Source organism: Hypanus sabinus, chromosome 29 (assembly GCF_030144855.1).
Source record: "Hypanus sabinus isolate sHypSab1 chromosome 29, sHypSab1.hap1, whole genome shotgun sequence".
Lineage (NCBI taxonomy): Eukaryota > Metazoa > Chordata > Chondrichthyes > Myliobatiformes > Dasyatidae > Hypanus > Hypanus sabinus.
The window spans coordinates 24,229,745-24,252,727 of record NC_082734.1 but is presented as its reverse complement, the minus strand read 5'-3'; the positions used below and the strand labels follow the sequence as shown (position 1 = coordinate 24,252,727).

At 46.2% G+C, this 22,983-nt stretch overlaps 1 long non-coding RNA gene across 1 annotated transcript in view; it reads right to left on the bottom strand.

Annotated features, from left to right (window-relative positions):
- Window positions 1-695: 695 nt before the first annotated feature.
- The window catches only part of LOC132383136 (uncharacterized), a 73,650-nt gene continuing 51,362 nt past the window's right edge, over window positions 696-22,983 (bottom strand). The window contains exon 3 of the long non-coding RNA XR_009508554.1: window positions 696-801. This is a non-coding gene — a long non-coding RNA (uncharacterized LOC132383136). The remainder of the gene's footprint in view (window positions 802-22,983) is intronic.

Below are 22,983 nucleotides of genomic sequence, written 5' to 3'. Positions count from 1 at the left end.
AACTTCTGTCAACTGCCTTGTCTCATTCCTGGAGAGCAGATAATACAGTTGGAGAAAAAAAAAATTAAAGGGCTTTAGAGTAAAATAACTGGTGTTTCTCTGTTCCTGTCTCTCAGGGGCAGATCTGTGTACTGACCAGTGTCTCTCAGTCCCTCTCTTTCAGGGGGAGATTTGTACACCAACTGGTATCTCTTGGTTCCTCTCCCTCAGGGGAACATCTGTACACTGACATCTCAATGTACATTGTACAATGTACAATGTACATCTCAATCGCGCTCTCCTGAGAGATCATTTCTGTACACTGACCAGTGTCTCTCAGTCCCTCTCTACTGGACAGTGTCTCTCTGTTCCTCTGTGCAATATCTTTACACTAACCTGAATCTCTCAGTCCCTTTCTGTTTGGGGGGCGGGGGTGATTGGTACACTGGCCGGTGCCTCTCCCTTTCTCTCAGAGACCAATCTGTACACTGACCAGTGTCTCTTAGTCCCTCTCACTTAAGGAAAGATCGGTACACTGACTGATGCCTGTCACTTCTTCTCAGGGAGTTCTCTGAGGGCAAGATGGTTTGAAACCTTGGATGTTGTGTTAGACTATGACTGGATTTTCATTCCCCTGCGCTCGGATTGCTTGTGGTTCATGGAATAAGTTGTACCTCCCAGCAGGGACATTAATTGTGGATGTTCTATGTACCTACGCTGACTTGAAGATAGTTGAGCGTCCGGTCTTTGTGGCATTAATTGTTTCAGAGAGTAGATTGAATCTCCCTACTGATGTTCCCTCCTGTTCCGAAGACTCTTTATCTGAGAGAAAGACAAATCAAATCGTCAATGTTGTCCGCAAAGTTTACCAAGTATGCGTCACCCCATAATCTCGTTCACGTACGCCTCATCATCACCATCTGAGATTCGCCAACAACAGTGGCGTCGTCAGCGGATTTACAGATGGTGAAATCCCCGTGGAATGCTTGGGTTTCCCCCAGCTGCTCCAGTTTCCTCCCACATTCCAAAGATGTACGGGTTGGGATTAGTAAATTGTGGGCCGGCAGTATGGTGACGCTCGTGGGCTGCCCCCAGCTTATTCTCAGACTGGGTTGGTCGTTGACGCAAATGATACATTTCACTGTGTGATTCTATGTACATGTGACAAATAAAGATTACCTTTCATCTTTATTTCCAGGGTTTTGGAATCAAGACCAGGGGATGTAAGTTTAAGGTGAAAGGTGTGAGATTTTAAAGGGTGCTGGGCAGCAACATCTTCATGCAGAGGAAGGTTGGAGTATGAAATTACCTGCCACCAGAAGTGGTAGAAATGCATACAATAACAATTTTTAAAAATTTGGACTGGAAGGGTTAAATTGAAGACTAAGTTGGCAGTAGGGGAGGAAAATGAGAGGACTGGAATATAAAAGCAAGCATGTACTACTGAGGCTTTATAAGGCTTTGGTCAGACTGCATTTGAAGCATTGTCCATATCCAGGGAAAGATGAGCTGGCCCTGGAGAGGAATGAAAAGGAAATTTACAAGAATGATCCCAGAAGTGAATGTCTTGATGTGTGAGAAGTGTTTGATGCCTCTGTGTCTTTAATCACTGGAGTTTAGAATAATAAGGGGGTTGCTCAGTGAACCTACCATGGATAGAGTTGAAGTCGAGAGGATATTTCCTATTCTGAGAGAGTCTAAGACCGGGGGTTACAGCCTCAGAAAGAAGGACATCCCTTTAGAATAGAGATGAGGAAGAATTTAGTCAGATGGTGGTGAACCTGTGGAATTTATTGCCACAGTTGTGGAGGCCAAGTCATTGGGGATATTTAAAACAGTGACTGATAGGTTCTTGATTGGTAAGACTAAGTTAAAGGTTATGGGGTGAATAAGGTTGAAAAGAATCAGCCATAATTGAATAATGGAGCAGACTCGAGCAGCTTAACAGCCTAATTCGGCTTCTATACCTTATGGTCTTGCTGGCCAGAAAGAACGGCAATCAGTGAACAGGAATGGAGGCGGCCATTTTGTGAGGCTGTCCTTGCAGCCGCTATTTTGTGAACTGTTCGATGAACCAATGTTTAATCAGAGCAATTGAATGTGGGCACAGAGAATTCATGCTAATGATCTGCTAAATCTGAGACCATTCTCCTGTAAACTGGTTATTGTGTAAAAAAATGACAGACTTGAAGAAGCAATCGGTGATCTCATTAGACCCAGTGTCCGGGTGAGCCGGCTTAACTAGTTTGAACCAGTGAGAGTTGAATAGAACAAAAGAAGTCAGCTAAGGCACAAAGCTGAAGGTGAAGGCCATAGACCCATGTTCCTTATTGCCCTGGGCTACATTTAATGGGAGGCTGACACAGGTCAGTCAGATGACCTTAAGCCAACATCACCTGATAAGGGAAAGTATAAAATTAGATTATTTTGGGGGCCCACATGGTGACAATTCTCCCAAGACCAACCATCGTGAACGCGGAGGACCCCGTGTCGGAGTGTGGACTCCTTTCCAGAGTACCTTTTCTATTCTTTGACTGTTTGTGGAGAGTCAGGAAAACATAGTAGGTGTGCACACAGGTATTCAGTTGAGTAAATTCACATGCTTTTTAGTTGATCCAATAAAGGTGTTTGGCACTAAATACAGATTCTCTCTGTGTCTGACTGATTATTATCACCAAGGGGTAATCCTCGGTTAAAAGTATATGGGCCAAATGAGGCAGAGCCAACTTGGACTGCATGGATGAGCTGAGCCGAAGGGCCTGTTTTCTGTGATGCATAGTGATCTCCTGCTTCAGGGGGTCCAGCCTCCCAGCTGCCTGAAGTGGGGAATGGTTGGGATACTGGAAGACTATACAAGGTCGCTGGAAGGCCGATGTCAGGCGCAGGAGACGGAAGGGTGCACTCACCAGGACAGTGACAGGACTCCGTCTCGGACATGCTTCTTCCTGCTTTGTTAAAGGAACAACTCTCCTGACGAATGGACCAGAGCCCGCTGGGGGGGGATAGGGGGCAGTGTGGCTGAGCCCGGTGGACGCTCCGACCTGATATAACCCCCTTCACTGCTATGAGGTCAAAGATGATACGGGTATAAGAAATAGAACGAGGGCTGTGGCCATTCTGTCCATCCTACCTGCTCTATCACTTGGTAACGTGGATGATCTCCCACCTCAGTGCCATAAGACATAGGTGCAGAATTAGGCCATTTGACCTATTGGGTCTGCTCCGCTATTCCATCATGACTGATTTATTATCCCTCTCAATCCCATTTTCCTGTCTTCTCCCTGTGACCCTTCACATCCTTACTAATCAAGAATCTATCAACCTCCGCTTTAAATAAACCCAATGACTTGGCCGCCACAACCATCTGTGGCAATGAGATTCACTACCCTCTGGCTAAATAAATTCCTCCTCATCTCCGTTCAAAAGAGACATCCTTGTATTCTGAGGATTCTGCCCTTTGCTCCTAGACTCCCCACTATAGGAAAAATCCTTTCCACATCCACTCTGTCTAGGCTATTTAATATTCTATAGGTTTCAATAAGACCCCCCCCCTCTAAACTCCAGTGAGTACAACAAGCCCAGAGCCATCAAGAGTTTCTCTTTTATTCCAGGGGTCATTCTCGTAAACTTCCTCTGGACCCTCTCCAATGCTAGAATATCCAACTCAGATACTGGGCTCAAAACTATCCTCAATACCCCAAGTGCGGTCTGACCAACGCCTTATAAAGCCTCTCTGTGTTCTCACCCCTCAACTCTGTGAATAATCCGAAGGCTCCAGTTCTTCGCTCGGAGGGTGATGTGTGTGGAACGAGCTCTCAGCGGAAATAGTAGCGGTGCGGGCTCAATGGTAACATTTAGAACATAGAACACGTAGGGGAAGTTTGGATGGGTAAATGGATGACAGGGGTATGGAGGGCTGTGGTCTGCATGTTGGTAGACAGGATTAAGCAATAGATCACGTCAGCATGGACTTGATGGGCCAAAGGGCACTATGGCACCATTGATTCCCAAAATATACTCGGTGACTTGGCCTCTGCAGCCCTCTGTGGAGAGACTTTTGAAGACTCACAACCTGGATGACAAAGTTCCTCAAGATCTCAGTCCTGCACGGCTGTTTCTCCTGAGACAGGAACCCATCCCTCCCCGACTGTAGACACCTCAGCCCTCCATCTGCCCTGTCCAGCCCTGTCAAGAGTTTTGTACCTTCCAGTAAGGTCACCCTGAGATACAAGGTCTCACCCCACCTCACTGCCTTCTCTGGACTCCCCCACCCCCACTTCCCGATCTCCTGCCCTCCTTACACCCAACCCCCCCCCAACCTTTATGATGTCAGCCAAGAGTGTGAGGTCTTCTGTGACCTAATAGACACGTCACAGGGCGTGGAGCTGAGGAATTTGGGGTCAATCTTCACCCCACTTTTAAGGCCCTGGAGAGCCTGAACAGTGAGGGCATGGAGAGGGTGTTTCACCTCATGGGGGGATTTAGAACTGGACACTAAAAGTTAAGCAGAGAAAATCGGCAGATTCTGGAAATCCAAGCAACACACACAAAACGCTGGAGGAGCACAGCAGGCCAGTGGAGAAGAGTACAGTCGACCTTTCAGGCCAAGACCCATCAACAGGACTGCGGACATAAAAATCAAGCATTGCAAACACTGAGTGCTGAGATCCAAGTATCAAATACTTAGACCTTAAGCATCAGGCCTGTTTCTACCTCCGCAGATCCTACCCTGGCACAATAAAACCGACTCTTCACCTGGCAATCGGACCTGTTATAATCTTGCACTTTATCATTTCTCTGCAAAGTTAATTGTACATCAGCTCTGCCTGTTACGCCGCTGGCATTTCGGGCAGCAGTGAAGGTCCTCCATCCCTGTGTTAGCCTCCTCTCAGTTTTCACGACTGTCAGCCATGCTAGTCTCAGGTGGAGACTCCATTACTGTTCCTGTAATATTTTTGTTTTAGCAGTCAGGTTTGTCAGCCCTGAGCTGTCACCCAGAACTGGGAGGACTGGTGGACCGCTCCTAGTCTGTCCTCTACCCTTTGACCTGATTGGGGTAGGTGAGCCCGCCAAGACTCAAAACGTAAAGCCCTGACTCCAGCCAGCAGAGCACTCTGGGTTGTTGAGGCACGCAAGCCTCCAACCCACAACAATTCTGCTTTGTTAACACAAGGTACGCCTCAGATGCAGTGGGCAAAGCAACTCGTGCAAACAAGCTGGAGGAACTCAGCAGGTCGGGCAGCATCCGTGGAAACGAGAGGTCAACGTTTCGGGCCGAGACCCTTCGTCAGGACTGAAGAGGGAGGGGGCAGGGGCCCTATAAAGAAGGTGGGGGGAGGGTGGAAGGTGCAAGGTGCTTCCTTCTTCACCTCTCCGGCCTATGCCCTTCCTGCTTCCCTTCCCCCACCCCCTGATCTTTCCTCTGATTGGTTTTTCACCTGGCACCTTCCCCCCCCCCCCAACCTTCTTTATAGGGCCCCTGCCCCCTCCTTCTTCAGTCCTGACGAAGGGTCTGGGCCGGAAACGTTGACCGCTCGTTTTAACAGACGCTGCGCGACCTGCTGAGTTCATCCAGCGTGTTTGTATGTAAATCCTGCATTGTTAATGTTTCACCTTGTTCTACCCGAATACACTGTGCAATGATCTGATCTGTATGGACAGTATGCAAGACAAGCTTTTCTCTGTATTGTGTTTACATGTGGCAGTAATAAACCAATTATTTCAATTCTAGTTCCAATCTCAATCTCATTTGCAAACTCAATTCTAATCCCACTCGCATTAACCAGTGTTTGAACTGGAGGTCACTATCTAAAGAGAAGTGATCACCCATTTAAGACAGGTGGGTGTTTTATCTCAGAGGGTGTTAAATCTTTGGAACTCCTATCCTCAGCAGAGTGATGAATAGAGGTTAATGAATCTTTGAGAAGCAAGGTAGTGTACTGGGACAGGAGAGGGGTGTGACAGTTTACTGAGTCAAGATGAGAGTGTTGAGTTGAAGTCACATTCAAGTCATCCATGATCTTAGTGAATAGTGGGGTGGGATTGATGAGGGGCATCAAGGGTTTGAATCGTTTCCTGCAGAGGATGGAAGAATCAGCCAGCTTCATCACGTATACAACCCTCTGCACCATTGAGGACTGCTTCAAAAGCTGCCAGCTTAAGAAAACCGTATCCATCATGAAGGCCCCCCCCCCATCACCCCAGGACATGCCCGCTTCTCATTACTACCAGCAGGAAGCAGGTACAGGAGCCTAAAGCTTTTGGGAACAGTTTCTTCCCCTCTACCATCAGATTTCTGAACAGTCCGTGATTACATGGACACGACCTCACCATTCCACTTTTGCACAATTTATTTATTTACTTACTGTAACTTACAATCGTTTTTAACGTCTTGCACTGCACCACTGCCCCAAAACAAAAAATTTTATGACATGGGCCAGTGATTATAAAACTGATTTTGATTCAGAACGCAGCTTGGTAAATTTCCAGGTTTTAGAGATTTGAAGGTTGGTGGGCACGGTGCAGGGACATGGGGCGGGGGTCGATCAGCCATGGTCTCGGTGGGAAGAGGGACATGCTCAGAGAAACGAATGGCCTCTTCTGGCTTCTGATTTGTGATCTTTGTACAAGAGGATTGAAATGCAGAGCCTGCAGATCTGTGTGTCAACACCAGAGGGCAGCAAATGATGGACACAAACAAAAATGATGAAGGAACTCAGGCAGCATCTACCTGAGTAAATTTATTATCAAAGTACATAACCATTTACCACCCTGAGGTGCGTTTTCTTGTGGGCATTTAGAGTAAGTACAAATAAACAATAAAAACACAAACAAAATAATAATAATAAATAAATAGAAATACTTTATTGTCACCAAACAATTGATAGTAGAGCGTACAATCATCACAGCGTTATTTGATTCTGCGCTTCGCGCTCCCAGAAGTACAAATCGAAGTAAATGTAATAAAAATTTAAATTATGAATCATAATTAGAAAATAGAGAAGGGAAAGTAAGGTAGTGCAAGTCAGGTCTGTATATTTAGAAGGTACGGCCCAGATCCGGGTCAGGATCCGTTCAACAGTCTTATCACAGCTGGAAAGAAGCTGTTCCCAAATCTGGCTGTACAAGTCTTCATGCTCCTGAAGAGGGACAAAAAGTGTGTTGGCTGGGTGGGTCGTGTCCTTGATTATCCTGGGAACACTGCTCCGACAGCGTGTGGTGTAAAGTGAGTCCAAGGATGGAAGATTGGTTTGTGTGATGTGCTGGGCTGTGTTCACGATCTTCTGCAGCTTCTTCCGGTCTTGGACAGGACAACTTCCATACCAGGTTGTGTTGCACCCTAGAAGAATGCTTTCTACGGTGCACCTATAAAAATTAGTGAGGGTTTTAGGGGACAGGCCAAATTTCTTCAGCTTTCTCAGCAGGCAATAAATAAATAACCAATAAATATTGAGAACAGGAAATGAAGAGTCCTTGAAAGCGAGTCCATAGGTTGTGGGAACAGCTCACTATTGGGGTGTGAAGTTGAGTGAAGTTATCCACACTGGTTCAAGAGCTGGTTGAGGGATAGTAACTGTTCCTCAGCTGAGGCTCCTATGCCTCCTCCCTGATGCCAACAGCAAGGAGAGAGGCCAAGGTGGTGTGGGTCCTTGATAATGGATGCTGCTTTCCTGCGACAGCATTCCTTGTAGGGGCTGGGCTGTATCCACTACTTTCTTGTAGGCTTTTCCAGTCAAGGGCGTTGGTGTTTCCATACCGAGCAGTGATGCAGCCAGTCAATATACTCTCCACTTCGTCGAGCTTTGTCACAGCTTCAGATGAGATACTGAATTTTTGCAAATTTCTAAGGAAGTAGAGGGGCTGCAGTGACTTTTTTGTTACTACGCTTACGTACTGGGTCCAGGAGAGGTCCTTTGGAATGGTAACACCGAGGAATTTAAAGTTACTGACCCTCTCCACCTCTGATCCCCTGATGAGGACTGACTCATGGACCTTTGCTTTCCTCCTCCTGAAGTCAATAATTGGCTCCTTGGTCTTGCTGGGGCACCTCTCAGATTTTCAATCTCCCCCCGTCCGCTGATTCATCACCACCTGTGATTTGGCCTACGACAGTGGTGTTGTCAGCAAACTTGAATATGGCATTGGAGCTGTCGTAAGTGTAAAGCGAGTAGAGTAGAGCGGGGACTAAGCACACAGCCCTGTGATGCACCTGTGCTGAGGGAGATCGTGGAGGAGATACTGTTGCCAATCTGAACTGACTGGGGTCTGCAAGTGAGGAAATCAAGGATCCGGTCACACATGGAGATATTAAGGACTATTGATTAGTTTTGATAATATTGAATGCCAAGTTTACTGTTAACCAACACTACCCAGCATGCATAATATCTAATGGATGCCTGCTAGCCATTTGAGCCGAGCGTATATTGCCCACTTGGTGAGAATAAACAGCCATCATTTCTGTGCATTATCTGTACCCATATAGTTGTGATGCTGCTACAAGTAAGCTTTTCATTGTCCCGGTCGCTCCCTGTAGTTATGCACATGACAATAACCTCACCCTGGCACACGGAATATCACAGCTAGGCTGCTGATGATCCAGCCAAATACAGCCCAGTCCGTCACGGGTAAAGCCCTCCCGACCACCGAGCACATCCACATGAAATGTTGTCGCAGGAAAACGGCGTCCATCATCGGGGAGGCACACCACCCAGGTCATGCTCCCTTCTCGCTGCTGCCATCAGGAAGAAGGTACAGGAGCCTCAGGACTCAGGTTTTGGAACAGTTATTATCCCTCAACCATTAGGCTCTTGAACCAAAAGGAATAACCTCACTTGCCCCATCGCTGAACTCTTCCACAGCCTATGGACTTCCTCTCAAGGACTCTTCATCTCATGTTCTCGATATTTATTGCTTGCTTGCTTATTTATTTATCTATCTATTTACTTAGCAAGTACTTGCACAGTTTGCTGTCTTTTGCACACTGGTTGTCCCCCCCTGTTGGGTATGGTCCTTCAATGAGTCTATTATGATTATTGGATTTATTGAGTATGCCCACAAGAAAAGGAATCTCAAATATGATGACATATACGTATTTTGATGACAAATTAATTTGAACTTTGATTCACACCTCAGACAATGCAAGTTTTTCGTTAAATGCAAGCACAGAAAATCTGCCTCGTCCTTCACCATCTGTGTCTACATCAGATAAAATGGTTTCGCCAGGGTCACCAACAGAATTAACTTTCCACCAGTGGGCAAGGCACATGCAGTGCAAGTGGCTGTTAGGCACCTGTTAATTATCATGCATGCTAGGCAGTGCTGTTTAACATCAGGTGATAAATTCTACACATTGATGTAGTCACCCATCACCAGAGAAATTTTTGAAGCATTACTGAGTATCCAGACAGTGGACTTTCAAATTAATTTAGTCATAGGATCAGTGACCTGAGCCCAGTCTCACATACAGAACATCACTTTATGAACATACAATCAATCTTTGTATATACTGTAAGTTTTTTGATGATGGGGTGGAGATATGCTTCTCCCAAAGGAGGGGTAGGGCGCCCCTTCCCTTCACTAACCCGCAGGCCACCCTTGGGCAAGGTGTAGCATCTGCTTAGCCCCCTGATCAGGGTCATGGGAAGCCACAGGAGCAGTGGTGGATGGTCGTATGAGCAGCCGGTGCAGATCACAATTCCTGGTTATGACTGACAATCTCTGAAGAGTATTGATAATGGCTGGGGTCACCCGTCTTGTAAAGACACTGGCCAGAAGAAGACAATGGCAAACCACTTCTGTTGAAAAATTTGCCTAGGGCAATCATGGTCATGGAAAGACCGCGATCACCTACGTAATGTGACATAGCACATGACAATGATGATGTGCATTATTGTGTTCTTTATCTTACTGTATTTTTGAGGGCTGCCTCAGACACAGAATCATAATCAGTTTGTTCTCTTTTACACTTGTGTACTGGGAGTGACATTAAACATCCCTAAATTGAGAATAGAACGCAGAACAGTACAGGAACAGGAACAGGAACAATGTCAGTGGAGGGGAAGAAGCTATTCCTAAAATGCTGGTTGTGTATCTTCAGGCTCCTGTAGCTTCCCCCCGATGGTAGAAATGAGAAGAGGGCATGCCCCGAATGGCGAGGCCTGCCTTTTCGAAGCATCGAGCTTTGATGGTGTCCTTGATGCTGGGGGGCATCAACCATGAGATTTTGTAACTGTCCATGAACCCATGAACACCACCTCACCTTTGTCCTCTTGTTGTACTACTTTTTTAAATATTTATTATTGTAACTTATAATAACACTGGACCACAAAGATTTTGCTTTCTGAATACTTTGGCTACATCTTATGGATTTTGGGCCACTGATCAAGAAAATCTCCAGAAATTTCCCTATCACACACCATTTTTAAAAAAAAAATTACCTATATTTATTTCAAATCACGATTCAGGTCAGAATAATTATACCAAGATTAAGGAAGATTTTTTTTTGGGACGACAAATCAAACAGGTCATCAACAACAGGCAATTTGAAGAACTTCTAGCGGGACCAGAGAAAATTGCATGGAAAGTATTCAAGGCTGTTGTCGAAATTTTTCTTGATGGAAGTTGTATACAGACCCCCAAACACTAGTAAGGATGTGGTCTAAAAATTACAACAGGAGATAGAAATGGATAACAAAGGGGCAAAGTTACAATAGTCATGAGGGACTTCAATATTCATGTAGACTGGGAAAATCAGGTTGGTACTGAATTACAGGGGACTTTCTAGAGTGCCTATGAGATGGATTTTTAGAGCAGCTCATGGTTGAGCCCTCTGAATCCAACTACTCTGGATTGGGAGTTGTGCTATGAATTGATTAGAGAGTTTATGATAAGAGAACCCTTAGGGGAGAAGTGATCATAATATAATCAAATTCGCCATGAAGTTTGAGAAGAAGCTAAAGTCAGATGTATCAGTATTACAGTGGAGTAAAGGGAAATACAGAGGCATGAGAGAGGAGTTGGTCAGAATGGTTGGAAAAGAACACTGGCAGGGATGACGGCAGAGCAGCAATGGCTGGAATTTCTGGAAGCAATTTGGAAGGCACAACATCCCAAAGAGGAAGAAGTATTCTAAAGAAAAGATGATTCTAATTGCGGCTGACAACAGAAGTTCAAGCTGAATAAAAGCCAAAGAGGGGTCATATAATTGAGCAAAAACTTAGTGGGAAGTTAGAGAATTGGGAAGCTTTTAAAAACCAACCGAGAGCAACTACAAAGGTAATTAGGAAGGTAATGATGAAACACAAGAGTAAGCTAGCCAATAATATTAAAGAGGATACCAAAAGTTTCTTCAGATACATAACGTGTAACAGAGAGTTGAGAGTGGATATCAGACCACTGGAAAATGATGCTGGAGAGGTAGTAATGGGGGACAATGAAATAGTGGATGAACTGAATAAATATTTTGCATCAGTCTTCACTGTGGAAGACACTAGCAGTATGCTGGACGTTTCTGTTGTTGGAGAATGAAGTGAGTGAAGTTGCCATTACTAGAGAGAAGGTCCTTGGGAAACTGAAGGTCTGAAGGTAGATAAGTCACCTGGACCAAGTGGTGTACATGCCCAGGGTTCTGAAAGAGGTGGCTGAAGAGATGGTGGAGGCGTTAGTAATGATCTTTCTAGATTCACTAGATTCTGGAATGGTTCCTGAAGACTGGAAAATTGTAAATGTCACTCCACTCTTGAAGAAGGAAGAAAGGCAGAAGAAAGGAAACTGTTAGTCTGACCTCAGTGGTTAGAAAAATATTGGCTTCTTAAGGATGAGGTCTCAGGGTTCTTGGAGGCTCTCGATAAAATAAACTGCAGTCAGCATGGTTTCCTTAAGGGAAAATCTTGCCTGACAAATCTGTTGGAATTCTTTGAAGAAATAGCAAGCCGATGAACAAAGGAGAATTTGTTGATGTTGTATATTTGGATCTTCAGAAGGCCTTTGACAAGGTGCCACACATGAGGGTGCTTATCAAGCTACAAGCCCATGGTATTACAGGAAAGATTCTAGCATGGATAAAGCAGTGGCTGATTGGCAGGAGGCAAAGAGTAGGAAGAAAGGAATCCCTTTGTGCCTCAGTTTTTTTGTATTTTCTGTCCATTTAGAATATAGTTAACCTGGCTGCTGGTAACTAGTGGTGTTCCCCTGTGGTGTTGGGACCAATTCTTCTCATGTTATATGTCAATGATCTGGATGATGGGCTTAATGGCTTTATTGCAAAATTTGCAGACGAAATGAAGGTAGGTGGAGGGGTAGGTAGTTCTGAGGAAGTAGAGAGACTACAAAAGGACTTAGCCAGATTAGAAGAGTCTGGGTGAAGAAATGGCAAATGGAATATAGCATTGGGAAGTGTACAGTCATGCACTTTGGTAAAGGAAAGGAAAGGGTTGATTATTTTCTAAATGGAGAGAAAATACAAAAAAAATACCTGAAATGCAAAGGGATTTGGGAGTCCTTGTGCAAGACTCCCCAAAGATTAATTTGCAGGTTGAGTCTGTGGTGAGGAAGGCAAATGCAATGTTAGCATTCATTTCAAGAGGTTTGGGCCCCTTATCTTAGAAAGGATGTGCTGAAAATGGAGAGGGTTCAAAGGAGGTTCACAAAAATGATTCCAGGGTTGATCAGCTTGTCACAAGAAGAGCTTTTGATGGCTCTGGGCCTGTATTCACTGGAATTCAGAAGAATGAGGGGTGACCTTATTGAAACCCATCGAATGGTGAAAGGCCTCGATAAAGTGGATGTGGAGACTCTGAGACCAGAGGACACAGCCTCAGGATAGAGGGGTGTCCTTTTAGAACAGAGATGAGGAGGAATTTCTTTAGCCAGAGACTGGTGAATCTGTGGAATTCTTTGCCACAGGCAGCTGTGGAGGCCAAGCCTTTATGTATATTTAAGGCAGAGGTTGATAGATTCTTGATTGGTCAGGGCATGAAAGGATACGGGGAAAAGGCAGGAAATTGTGTCTGAGAGGAAACTTGGATCAGCCATGATGAAATGGCGGAGCAGATTCGATGGGCCAAATGGCTTAATTCTGCCCCTATATCTTAACGGTCTTATTGTTGAACTACATGCAGCTGGTTGACAACTGCATACAAAACCATGAGCAGCAACATGTCACTGAAGATTCATTTTCTGCATTCCCATTTCGACTTCCTTCCTGCAAATCTTGGTGCTGTCAGTGACGAGCACAGTGACAGGTTTCACTGGGACATTGCGGTTATGGAGAAACGGTTTCAGGCAACTGGAATCCATTAATGCTGGCTGATTAGTGAGAATCCTCAGACACCGAGTCCGAATGAAAATCATCAACAAAACATTTTTAGCTTAGTTGAACTTTTGCAAAGCATTAGCACTGTTATGCTAATTTATATTCAATAAAAGTTAATTTCTTGTTTCTCTAAATTCCTACATGAGACAAGTGGTCTAAAATTAAATTTGTGTTCGGCTTCAGGCCGTCTATCATAAACAAAAAAAAGCCCTGAGGAAACAGCACTTCCAAAAAAATTTGTTCTCCATTGTAATTTTTTTATGGATCGTACTGTACCGCTGCCACTAAACAACAAATTTCACAACATACAGTGATAATAACCCTGATCATGATTTTGGCAGAGCTTGCAACCCTCTGCAGCTCCTTTGTCTTAAGCACAAAAGATCCTGCAGATGCTGGAAATGTTGAGCGACGCACACAAAACGCCCAAGGAAACCGGCAGGTCAGGCAGCATCTCTGGAGGGGAATAAGCAGTCGGCATTGTGAGCCACGATCGCTCATCAGCACCCCTCTCCCTGCTCCCTCCCAGGGTCACCTCTTGCGGTGATCTGCAGCCGGTGAGAAGGCGCCACAAGGCCACGCGGGCAGATATGGTACTGAAGCAGGCATTTGGCAGGCTTGCTTTCATCCGGACAGCAAGTGTGTCAGGAAGGCGTGTGGCAGAACTTTGCTGAGGACACACTTGGGGTACGGTGTGCAGTTCTGGGCACCTCCGCTTACGGGAAGAATGCAGATCGAGTGGAGAGGGTACAGAAGAGATTCACCAGGATGCAGTCTGAATTAGAGGGTTTGAGCTACAACGAGTGGTTGGGCAAACTTCGGTTGTTTTCACTGGACCGCTGGAGGCAAAGGGCAAGACCTCAGAGAAGCATTGGCAGTCAGAATCTTCTCCTCAGGGTAGACATGTCAAGTACTAGAGGGCATGCGTTTAGGTTGAAGGGAGATGGGCGGGAAGTGTATATATTTCACACAGAGTGGTAGGTGGCTCCTGGAAGGTGCTGGCTGGGTTGGCGGTGAAAGCAGATATGAAAGGGGAATTTAAGAAGCCATTAGATAGACACACAGATATGGATATGGATAATGTGGTATGGATAGGGTATGGATAATGCGGAGGCAGAAGGGATTTAATTTAATTAGGCATCATGTTTAGCACAGCCATTAGGGGTCAAAGGGCCTGATCTTGTGCTATACTGTTTTAATCTCTATGATTTATGTAACTTCCAGGCTTGTTACGTATCTCGTAACTGGATCACTTACCAGCAAAGATAGAGAGGTCCGTTGAAGTCTGATGGCACTATTTTCAAACGTTTTTATTTATAAAGGGGCACAAAAGTAAGGTTAATACAAACATTCAGATAATGCACGTTGTCAATACTCAGTCCGAAGCGTGAGTATAGTAATAATCATCATTAAGCAATGAGCTCTACTGGTGTCTAGGGGATAATAGATTGTCCGTTGGAAATATTAAAAGTCACTCAGAAGTCTGCAGGCTTCAGCCTTTTGGGAATCGCTGGGTTTCACGTGTTGCGACAGAGAGAGAGAGATTGGTGAGAAAAGGAAGACTTGCCCGGGTCTTTATGAAGCACTCCGTTGAATCAGGGGAGCGTTGGTTCCCCGTTGTTAGCTCGAAGTCCTTTTCGGTGTTATCAGCCACCCGCTCCCCAGGCAAAGGAGAAACGGAACGCATGTGGCTTTCTTCAAAATGGCTTCCCGCTAGGCGGGATCACTCTCGTGTCTTCTTGGTGCGTCTGAAGGCGCTGTCCCCCCCCCCCCCCCCCCACAGACCCTCCTTTATACTTCCTCATGGGGTCGCAGGTGTCAATCAGGTTGGGATGATGCAATCTCTCTCTCAACCAGCCCACTTTGCCCGAGGGCTTTACACGTGGTCTCCATGAGACAATGGTCAATGTCGCATTATTTTGCATCCCGGTGGAACGCAGTATTCGGCACGTCTCTCTCTCTCCCACTTCCTGAGTCTATTCATTCAGCACGTCTCTCTCTCTCCCACTTCCTGGGTCTATTCATTCAGCACGTCTCTCTCTCTCCCACTTCCTGGGTCTACTGACCCCCCCCCCCCAACTAGTGCTCTTGCGATTCTCACAAAGGAGGGGGCTGGGATCATAACAGGCTGAAGCTGATAACTGATAATTATGTCTCTCTCCACTGATAAACTCCAACGAGGTACAGTTTAAACACCCATGCCAGCCAGTCAAAGCCGTTGCCATCGCAGAGGTCCCAGTAGTAAAGACTCTGGCGGAATTGACTACCAGGGCAAATGTCAATGTTTACTGCTGGGGCAAGGTGTTTAACTGAAATGGGCGGCACAGTAAGGCATTATGCCCCCACTGTATCTTTGGACTGTATTTGTCATTGACACAAATAACACGTAGAGTCATAGAGTACTACAATAGGCCCTTTGGCCCAACCAGTCCATGCTGAACTATTATTCTGCTTAGTCCCATTGCCATGAATGAGACCATAGCCCTCCATTCCTCTCCCATCCATGTACCTATCCAAATTTCTCCAAAATGTTGAAATCGCACTCACACCCTCTAGTTCCACTGGGAGCTCATTTCACACTTATGCCACCCTCTGAGTGAAGAAGCTCCCCCTCGTAATCCCCTGAAACATTTCACCTTTCACCCTTAAACCTTGACCTTTAGTTCTAGTCTCACCCAACCTTGGTGGAAAAAGCTTGCTTGCATTTACCCAATCTATACCCATCATAATTTTGTACATCCCTATTAAATCTCCCCTCATTCTCCTCTGCTCCAGGGAATAAAGTCCTAACCTATCCAACCTTTCCTGCTAACTCGGGTCCTCAAGTCTGGGCAACATTCTTGTAAATTTTCTCTTCACTCTTTCAATCATATTGACACCTTTCCTGGTGGTGTCCAAAACTGCACACAATGCTCCAAATTAAGGCCAATTTATACTTCTGCGTCGAATCTACGCCGTAGGTACACCGCAGCCTGATGCGCACCTCCCCAAAAATGTAACTACGTGTCGTGGCGACGCAGACCGCAACAACTGCGATTGGTCCGCTTGGTAGCACCGCGTATCCTGTCGCTTCTTCTTCTCCGCCATTTTTGAATTAAGGGAAATGAACGTGAGTTGTCAAATCTACCTGCTGACATCCAAAAGTACTTGAAACACATCTCCTCGCCCGTGTCTCTCAGTGGCCGGACAAGCACAGAAATTTCACCCTCCTTCTGCCTCAATCCGTGCAATGGCGGCACACACCATCTCCTCAGACGTCTTCTCTCTTTTCTGCGTGGCAGTAAAATTGAATAAAAGTAATTCTTGTTCGACGTTTATTAGCTCCAACTCCAACATGGAGTTTCAGTCGCCATTGTTTGAAGTATACAAAGAAACTCAACACAGTGGCGTAGAAACCCCACTGCCAACCGGTAATTTGGCAGTGAATTGCGGAACGAGGCAGACACACCTACGCACAGGTATAAATGCTCACAACGGCATAGGCTACGGCATAGAGCTTACGCAGAAGTATAAATGAGCCTTTAGGCCTCACCAATGTCTTATACAACTTCAACATAACATCCCATCTCTTGTCCCATCATCCCATCTGCAGACAGTGGAAATCCAAAGCAACACACACAAAATGCTGGAGGAACTCAGCGGGGTCTATGGAAATGAATAAACAGTCGACATTTCAGGCCAAGTGAAGACAGCGCAATAAAAAGGAGGGGGGAGGGGAAGGAGGCTAGCTGGGAGCTGATAGGTGAAGCTAAGTGGGTGGGAAAGGTCAAAGGCTAGAGAAGAAGGGATCCAATAGGAGAGGAGCGTGGATCATACGAGAAAGGGAAAGAGGGGGAAGTGATAGGCCGTTGAGAAGAGGTAAAAGACCAGAGTGGGAAATAGAAAAGGAGAAGGTGAGGGAATGCTTTACCTGTAAGGAGAAATCGATATTCATGCCATTTGGGTTGGAGGCTACCCAGAAGGAATATAAGGTGTTGCTCTTCCACCCTGAGGATGGTCTCACCTTGGCACAAGAGGCCAATGTGCCAAAAGCTTTCTTTACGACTCTATTTAACTGTGACACCATTTTCAAGGAATCATGGATCTGTCTTTGCTGATCCCTCTGTTCTACCACACTCCTCGGTTCCCTTCCCTTCACTGCATAAATCGTCCCCCGGTCTGTCCTTCCAAATTGCAACACCTTACACTCAGCTGCATGGAATTCCATCTGCCATTTTTCAGCCCTTTTTCCTATCTGATCCGGATCCAGCTGCAAGCTGTTCACTACACCCCGATCTCGACGCCATCTGCAAATTTGCTGATTCGGTTTACATAGGACATAGAATAGTACAGCACATTACAGGCCCTTCGGCCCACAATGTTGTGCTGACCCTCAAACCCTGCCTCCCATATAACCCCTCACCTTAAATTCCTCCATATACCTGTCTCTTAAACTTCACTAGTGTATCTGCCTCCACCACTGACTCAGGCAGTGCATTCCACGCACCAACCACTCTCTGAGTGAAAAACCTTCCTCCAATATCCCCCTTGAACTTCCCTCCCCTTACCTTAAAGCCACGTCCTCTTGTACTGAGCAGTGGTGCCCTGGGGTAGAGGCGATGGCCTCTTATCATCCACATTATCCACATTACCAGCCAGATCATTGATATAGATGACTATTTCTCGATGTTTCAATGAACAAGCGATAAATAAAGCTAATCTTTTAATTTTGACTTGGGAAACCGGATCTTCTCCTTTGCTATTCGCCTCGTGCCGACACTGTGTTGTAGATCGACACAGGTGATGAACTCAGAACCAGCAGAATGTGCTTCGCTGCGTTTCCGATAGCAACTGCAGCATCAAACGCATCCCATGCCCTGTGTTTTTCAAATCTGGAGGAAAACCCAGCAGCAGGGACTAGAAATTAAAAGGACTACAAGATAGCGGAGCAAGATTAGACCATTCAGTCCATCGAGTCTGCCCGAACCATTCAATCACGGCTGATTTTTTTTCCCCAACACCATTCTCCCTGTAACATTTAACCCCCTTACCTATCAATTTCTGCCTTAAATGACTTGCCTTGCACAGCCGTCTGTGGCAAAGAACTTCACAGGCTCGCTACCCTCCGGCTAAAAAAAATTCCTCCTCATGTCTGTTCTAAAGGGACGACCCTTTATTCTGAGGCCGTGCCCTTTGGTCCTAAACTCTCCCGAATCTGGAGACGTCCTCGACAGGTCCACTCTATCCAGCTCTTTCAGTTCGCAGGAGGTTGTAACGTGATTTCCTCTCATTCTTCTAAACTCCAGTGAGTTCGGGCAGCAAGCACTCTTTGTCTGTTAACCCTTTTATTCCTGGGATAATTCTCGTGGCCCTCTCCAATGCTCATTTTACTTATTTGGTTAGTTAGTTGGTTATTTATTTGTTTGATTAGAGACACAGCATGGAACAGGCCCAGCAACCCAGCTGGCTAACACTAACCTAATCACAGGACCAATTACAATGACCAATTAATCCTACTAACCAGGAAGTCTTTGAACAATGGGAGGAAACCGGAGCGCCCGGAGGAAAGCTGTGTGTTCACAGGGAGAACGAACATACGGACTCCTCACAGGCAGCGCTGGAATTGAACTCCGAGCTGTAATAGCGTTGCACTGACCGTTACGCTGTCATGATGATACAGGGCCCAAGAATGATCCCAGCACTCCAAATGCAAATCTCGTGGGGACTTTGCCATCGTTTTGGCTCACTCTTTCTTTGTTCATGAATAGTCACGCTCCACTGCATCACCACTAGCAACGCACTGCGCAGGGAATTCTGACACTTAACTTCCCCGGTAAGTTACTTCAACTCACCCGATCAGGAGATATTCCCTCCCCTTCCCTCCCTCAACACCTCTGCCACTGAGAACGAACTGTTTTACTCTCTTTCCCCATTTCTAATGAAGGGTGCCTGAAGTGTTAATAGATTCTCTCTCCACAGATGCTGCCTGACCTCTTGAGTATTTCCAGCACTTCCTCTTTTTACCTCAGATCTCCAGCATTTGCTGTTCCTCGAATTTCAAATGACAAGTTGCGGGTAAGACAGAAAAATCAGTGGCAGTCATGTTGGCTTTTATTAATAGTGGTAATATTCCAAAGCTAGTGGTGTATTCATTTCTGGGGTCAGAGCAGTTTAAGTTGCTTAAACTCTTTTCAAACTTTTTAAAACATTTACATAATACCATTAAGTCATGTCTTTGAGTCTGTTGCCTCAGTAACTATCATTTATCCTAATTTCACTGCAACATAGAACAGTACAGTACTAAGGCAGCTCATTCGGCCCACCATGTCTGTGTTGACCATGATGCCAATCTAACTAATCGTAATGCCTTTACTCTGTCTATATCACTCCATTCTCTGCCTGCTCAGATTAAAGATGAAAGATGAGCTTTGTCTCTCGTGCATTGAAACATCAAAACACACAGTGAAGTGCATAATTTGCGACAAATCAAGTCAGCCATGCACTGTGGGAGTCCAAGAACAGAGAACCCAGCTGCTGAATAGAGGGGCGCCTTTTTAAAACTGGAGATGGGGAGGAATTTCTTTACCCCAAGAGTGGTCAGTCTGTGGACTTTGTTGCCACCGGTGGCTGTGGAGGCCAAGTCATTGGGCACACTTAAGGCAGAGGTCGATAGATTCTTGATTGGTCAGGGCACGAAGGGATGCGGGGAGGAAGCAGGAGTTTGGGGCTGATGGATCAGCCACGGTGAAATGGCAGAACAGATTCGACGGGCCAAATGGCCTAATTCTGCTCCTATTTCTTAAGGTCTTGGGTATTAGGAATATGCTCCGTGTGTTGGTCAGGGCATGACATGAAATAAGAAAAACAATGTCTGACAACTATAAAGAATAAAGAATTAAATAAAAATAAAGTTAGAGGTTAAAGTGCAGATATGGAATAAAATCTAAACATTGCTATCATACCTTCTTCCACCACCTCCCCGGCAGCTTGATCCAGGCGCCCACCACACTATGCAAACGCCAACTTGCCCCACGTATCTCCTTTAAACTTACCCCTTTCACCTTAAACCTACGGTACTGTGCAAAAATCTTCTGCTGTATGCCTCGGGTGCTTTCCGCAGTATACATGGAGCAGAGAGCCAGTTTTAGAAATGTGGCGGGAGCTAAGGTGAGGGTGGAGTGCCACGGGAGTGGGGAGTGGGAGAGATGGCAGAGAAGGAGTGCCAGGGACGGGGGGGGGGGAGGGGGGGTTGCATGGTGCGGGTGCGGACACACCCAGCCCTGAGATGGCAGAGAAGGAGTGCCAGGGATGGGGGGGGAGGGCTGGTTGCGTGGTGCGGGTGCGGACACACCCAGCCCTGAGATGGCAGAGAAGGAGTGCCAGGGATGGGGGGGGAGGGCTGGTTGCGTGGTGCGGGTGCGGACACACCCAGCCCTGAGATGGCAGAGAAGGAGTGCCAGGGACGGGGGGGGGGGGGGGGGGGGGGGGAAGGGGGGTTGCGTGGTGCGGGTGCGGACACACCCAGCCCTGAGATGCCAAGCAAGATCATTTGATTGCAAACAATTGGTTTATTAATCTTTACAGAATGTTTCTCTGGCGCTTCCTGCTCCCCCCCTTCCCCTTTTCCCAACCATGATTCCCCTCTCCCTGCCCCCTTCCCACTCTCAGTCCACAACAGAGACCCATATCAGAATCAGGTTTATCATCACTCACACGTGTCATGAAATGTGTTTTTCCTCTGTGGTGGCAGCACAGTGCAAAACAAAAAATTACTACTGTACTGTGCTAAAGTCTTTGGCACTCTAGAAATATATATATATATATACACCTAAGACTTTTGCACAGTACAGTATTCTCTCTAGTATTGAACATTTCCGCCCTGGGTAAGCATCTCTGATTATTTACCCCATCTAAGCCTCTTGTAACTTTACTTATTTCTGTTGGGTTGCCCCCTGAACTCCGATGTCTGAGGGAAAACGATTCAAGCTTTCCATTCCAGTGGTACTCTCCGATCCAGGCAACACCCTGCTGAGCATCGTCCGCAGCCTCCACAATCTTCCTTTATTGGGGCACCCAGAAAATCCAAATGCAGTCTAACCAAAGTTTTATGTAGCTGCAGCGTGACTTCCCGACTTCTATACTTAACGATGAAGACAAGACAAGTCTGTCACGCACAAACGAGAGAAGATCTGCAGATCTTCACACTCACACACACTCACACTCACACACACACACTCACACACACTCACACAGACACATACACACTCACACACACACACACTGTCACACACACACACTCACACACACACTCACTCACACACACTCACACACACTCTCACACACACACTCACACACACACTCACACTCACACACACACTCACACACACACTCTCTCACAGACACACACTCTCACACACACACACTCTCACACACACACTCACACTCACACACACACTCACACACATTCACTCACACTCACACACACACTCTCACACACACACTCACACACACACTCTCTCACACACACACACACTCACACACACACTCACACACACTCTCACACACACACACACACTCACACACACTCACACAGACACATACACACTCACACACACACACACTGTCACACACACACACTCACTCACACTCTCACACACACACTCACACTCACACACACACTCACACACACACTCTCTCACAGACACACACTCTCACACACACACACTCTCACACACACACTCACACTCACACTCACACACACACTCACACACACACTCTCACACACACACTCACACACACACACTCTCACACACACACACACACTCACACACACTCACACACACACTCACACACACTCTCACACACACACACACACACACACTCTCACACACACACACACACACACTCACACACTCACACACACACACACACACTCACACACACACACACACACACACACACACACACACACACACACACACTCACACACACACACACACACACACACACACACACACACACACAATGCTGGAGGAGCTCAGCAGGCCAGGCAGCATCTACGGAAAAAAGTACAATTGGCGTTGGCGTTTTGGGCTAAAACATCAACTGTACTTTTTTTCCAAGTCTGTCATGCACCTTCTTTACCTCCTTATCTACTTGTGTTACCTTTATCAGGGGACTATGGATTGAATTGTCCACCCACCTCTCCTATCAGATCCCTTCTTCTTTAGCCCTTTACCGTTTCCATCGATCACCTCCCAGCTTCTCCCTTCATTCCCCACCTACCCCACATCTGGTTTTGCCTATCACCAGCTAGTTTGGACTCCTCCCCCCTCCCCCATTCTTATCCTGGCTTCTTCCCCATTCATATTCAATCCTGATTAAGGACCCGGTCAGAAACATCGAGTGTTTATTCCCCTCTGTAAATGCTGCCTGACCTTGACGAGTTCCTCCAGCATTTTGTGTGTGTGTTGCTCGTTTCTTCAAGCATCTGACACAAACTTGATGGGCTGAAGGGTCAATGACCCCCATGGATTATATGGGACCGCTGTATAATCCAGTTCCTAGGTAAGTATTGCCAACAAGACGTAAACACAAGAAAGTCTGCAGATGCGGGAGATCCAGATCATCACTCACAAAATGCTGGCGGAACTCAGCAGGCCAGGTAGCATCTGTGGAAATAACTAATCAGCCGATGTTTCAAGCCGAAACCC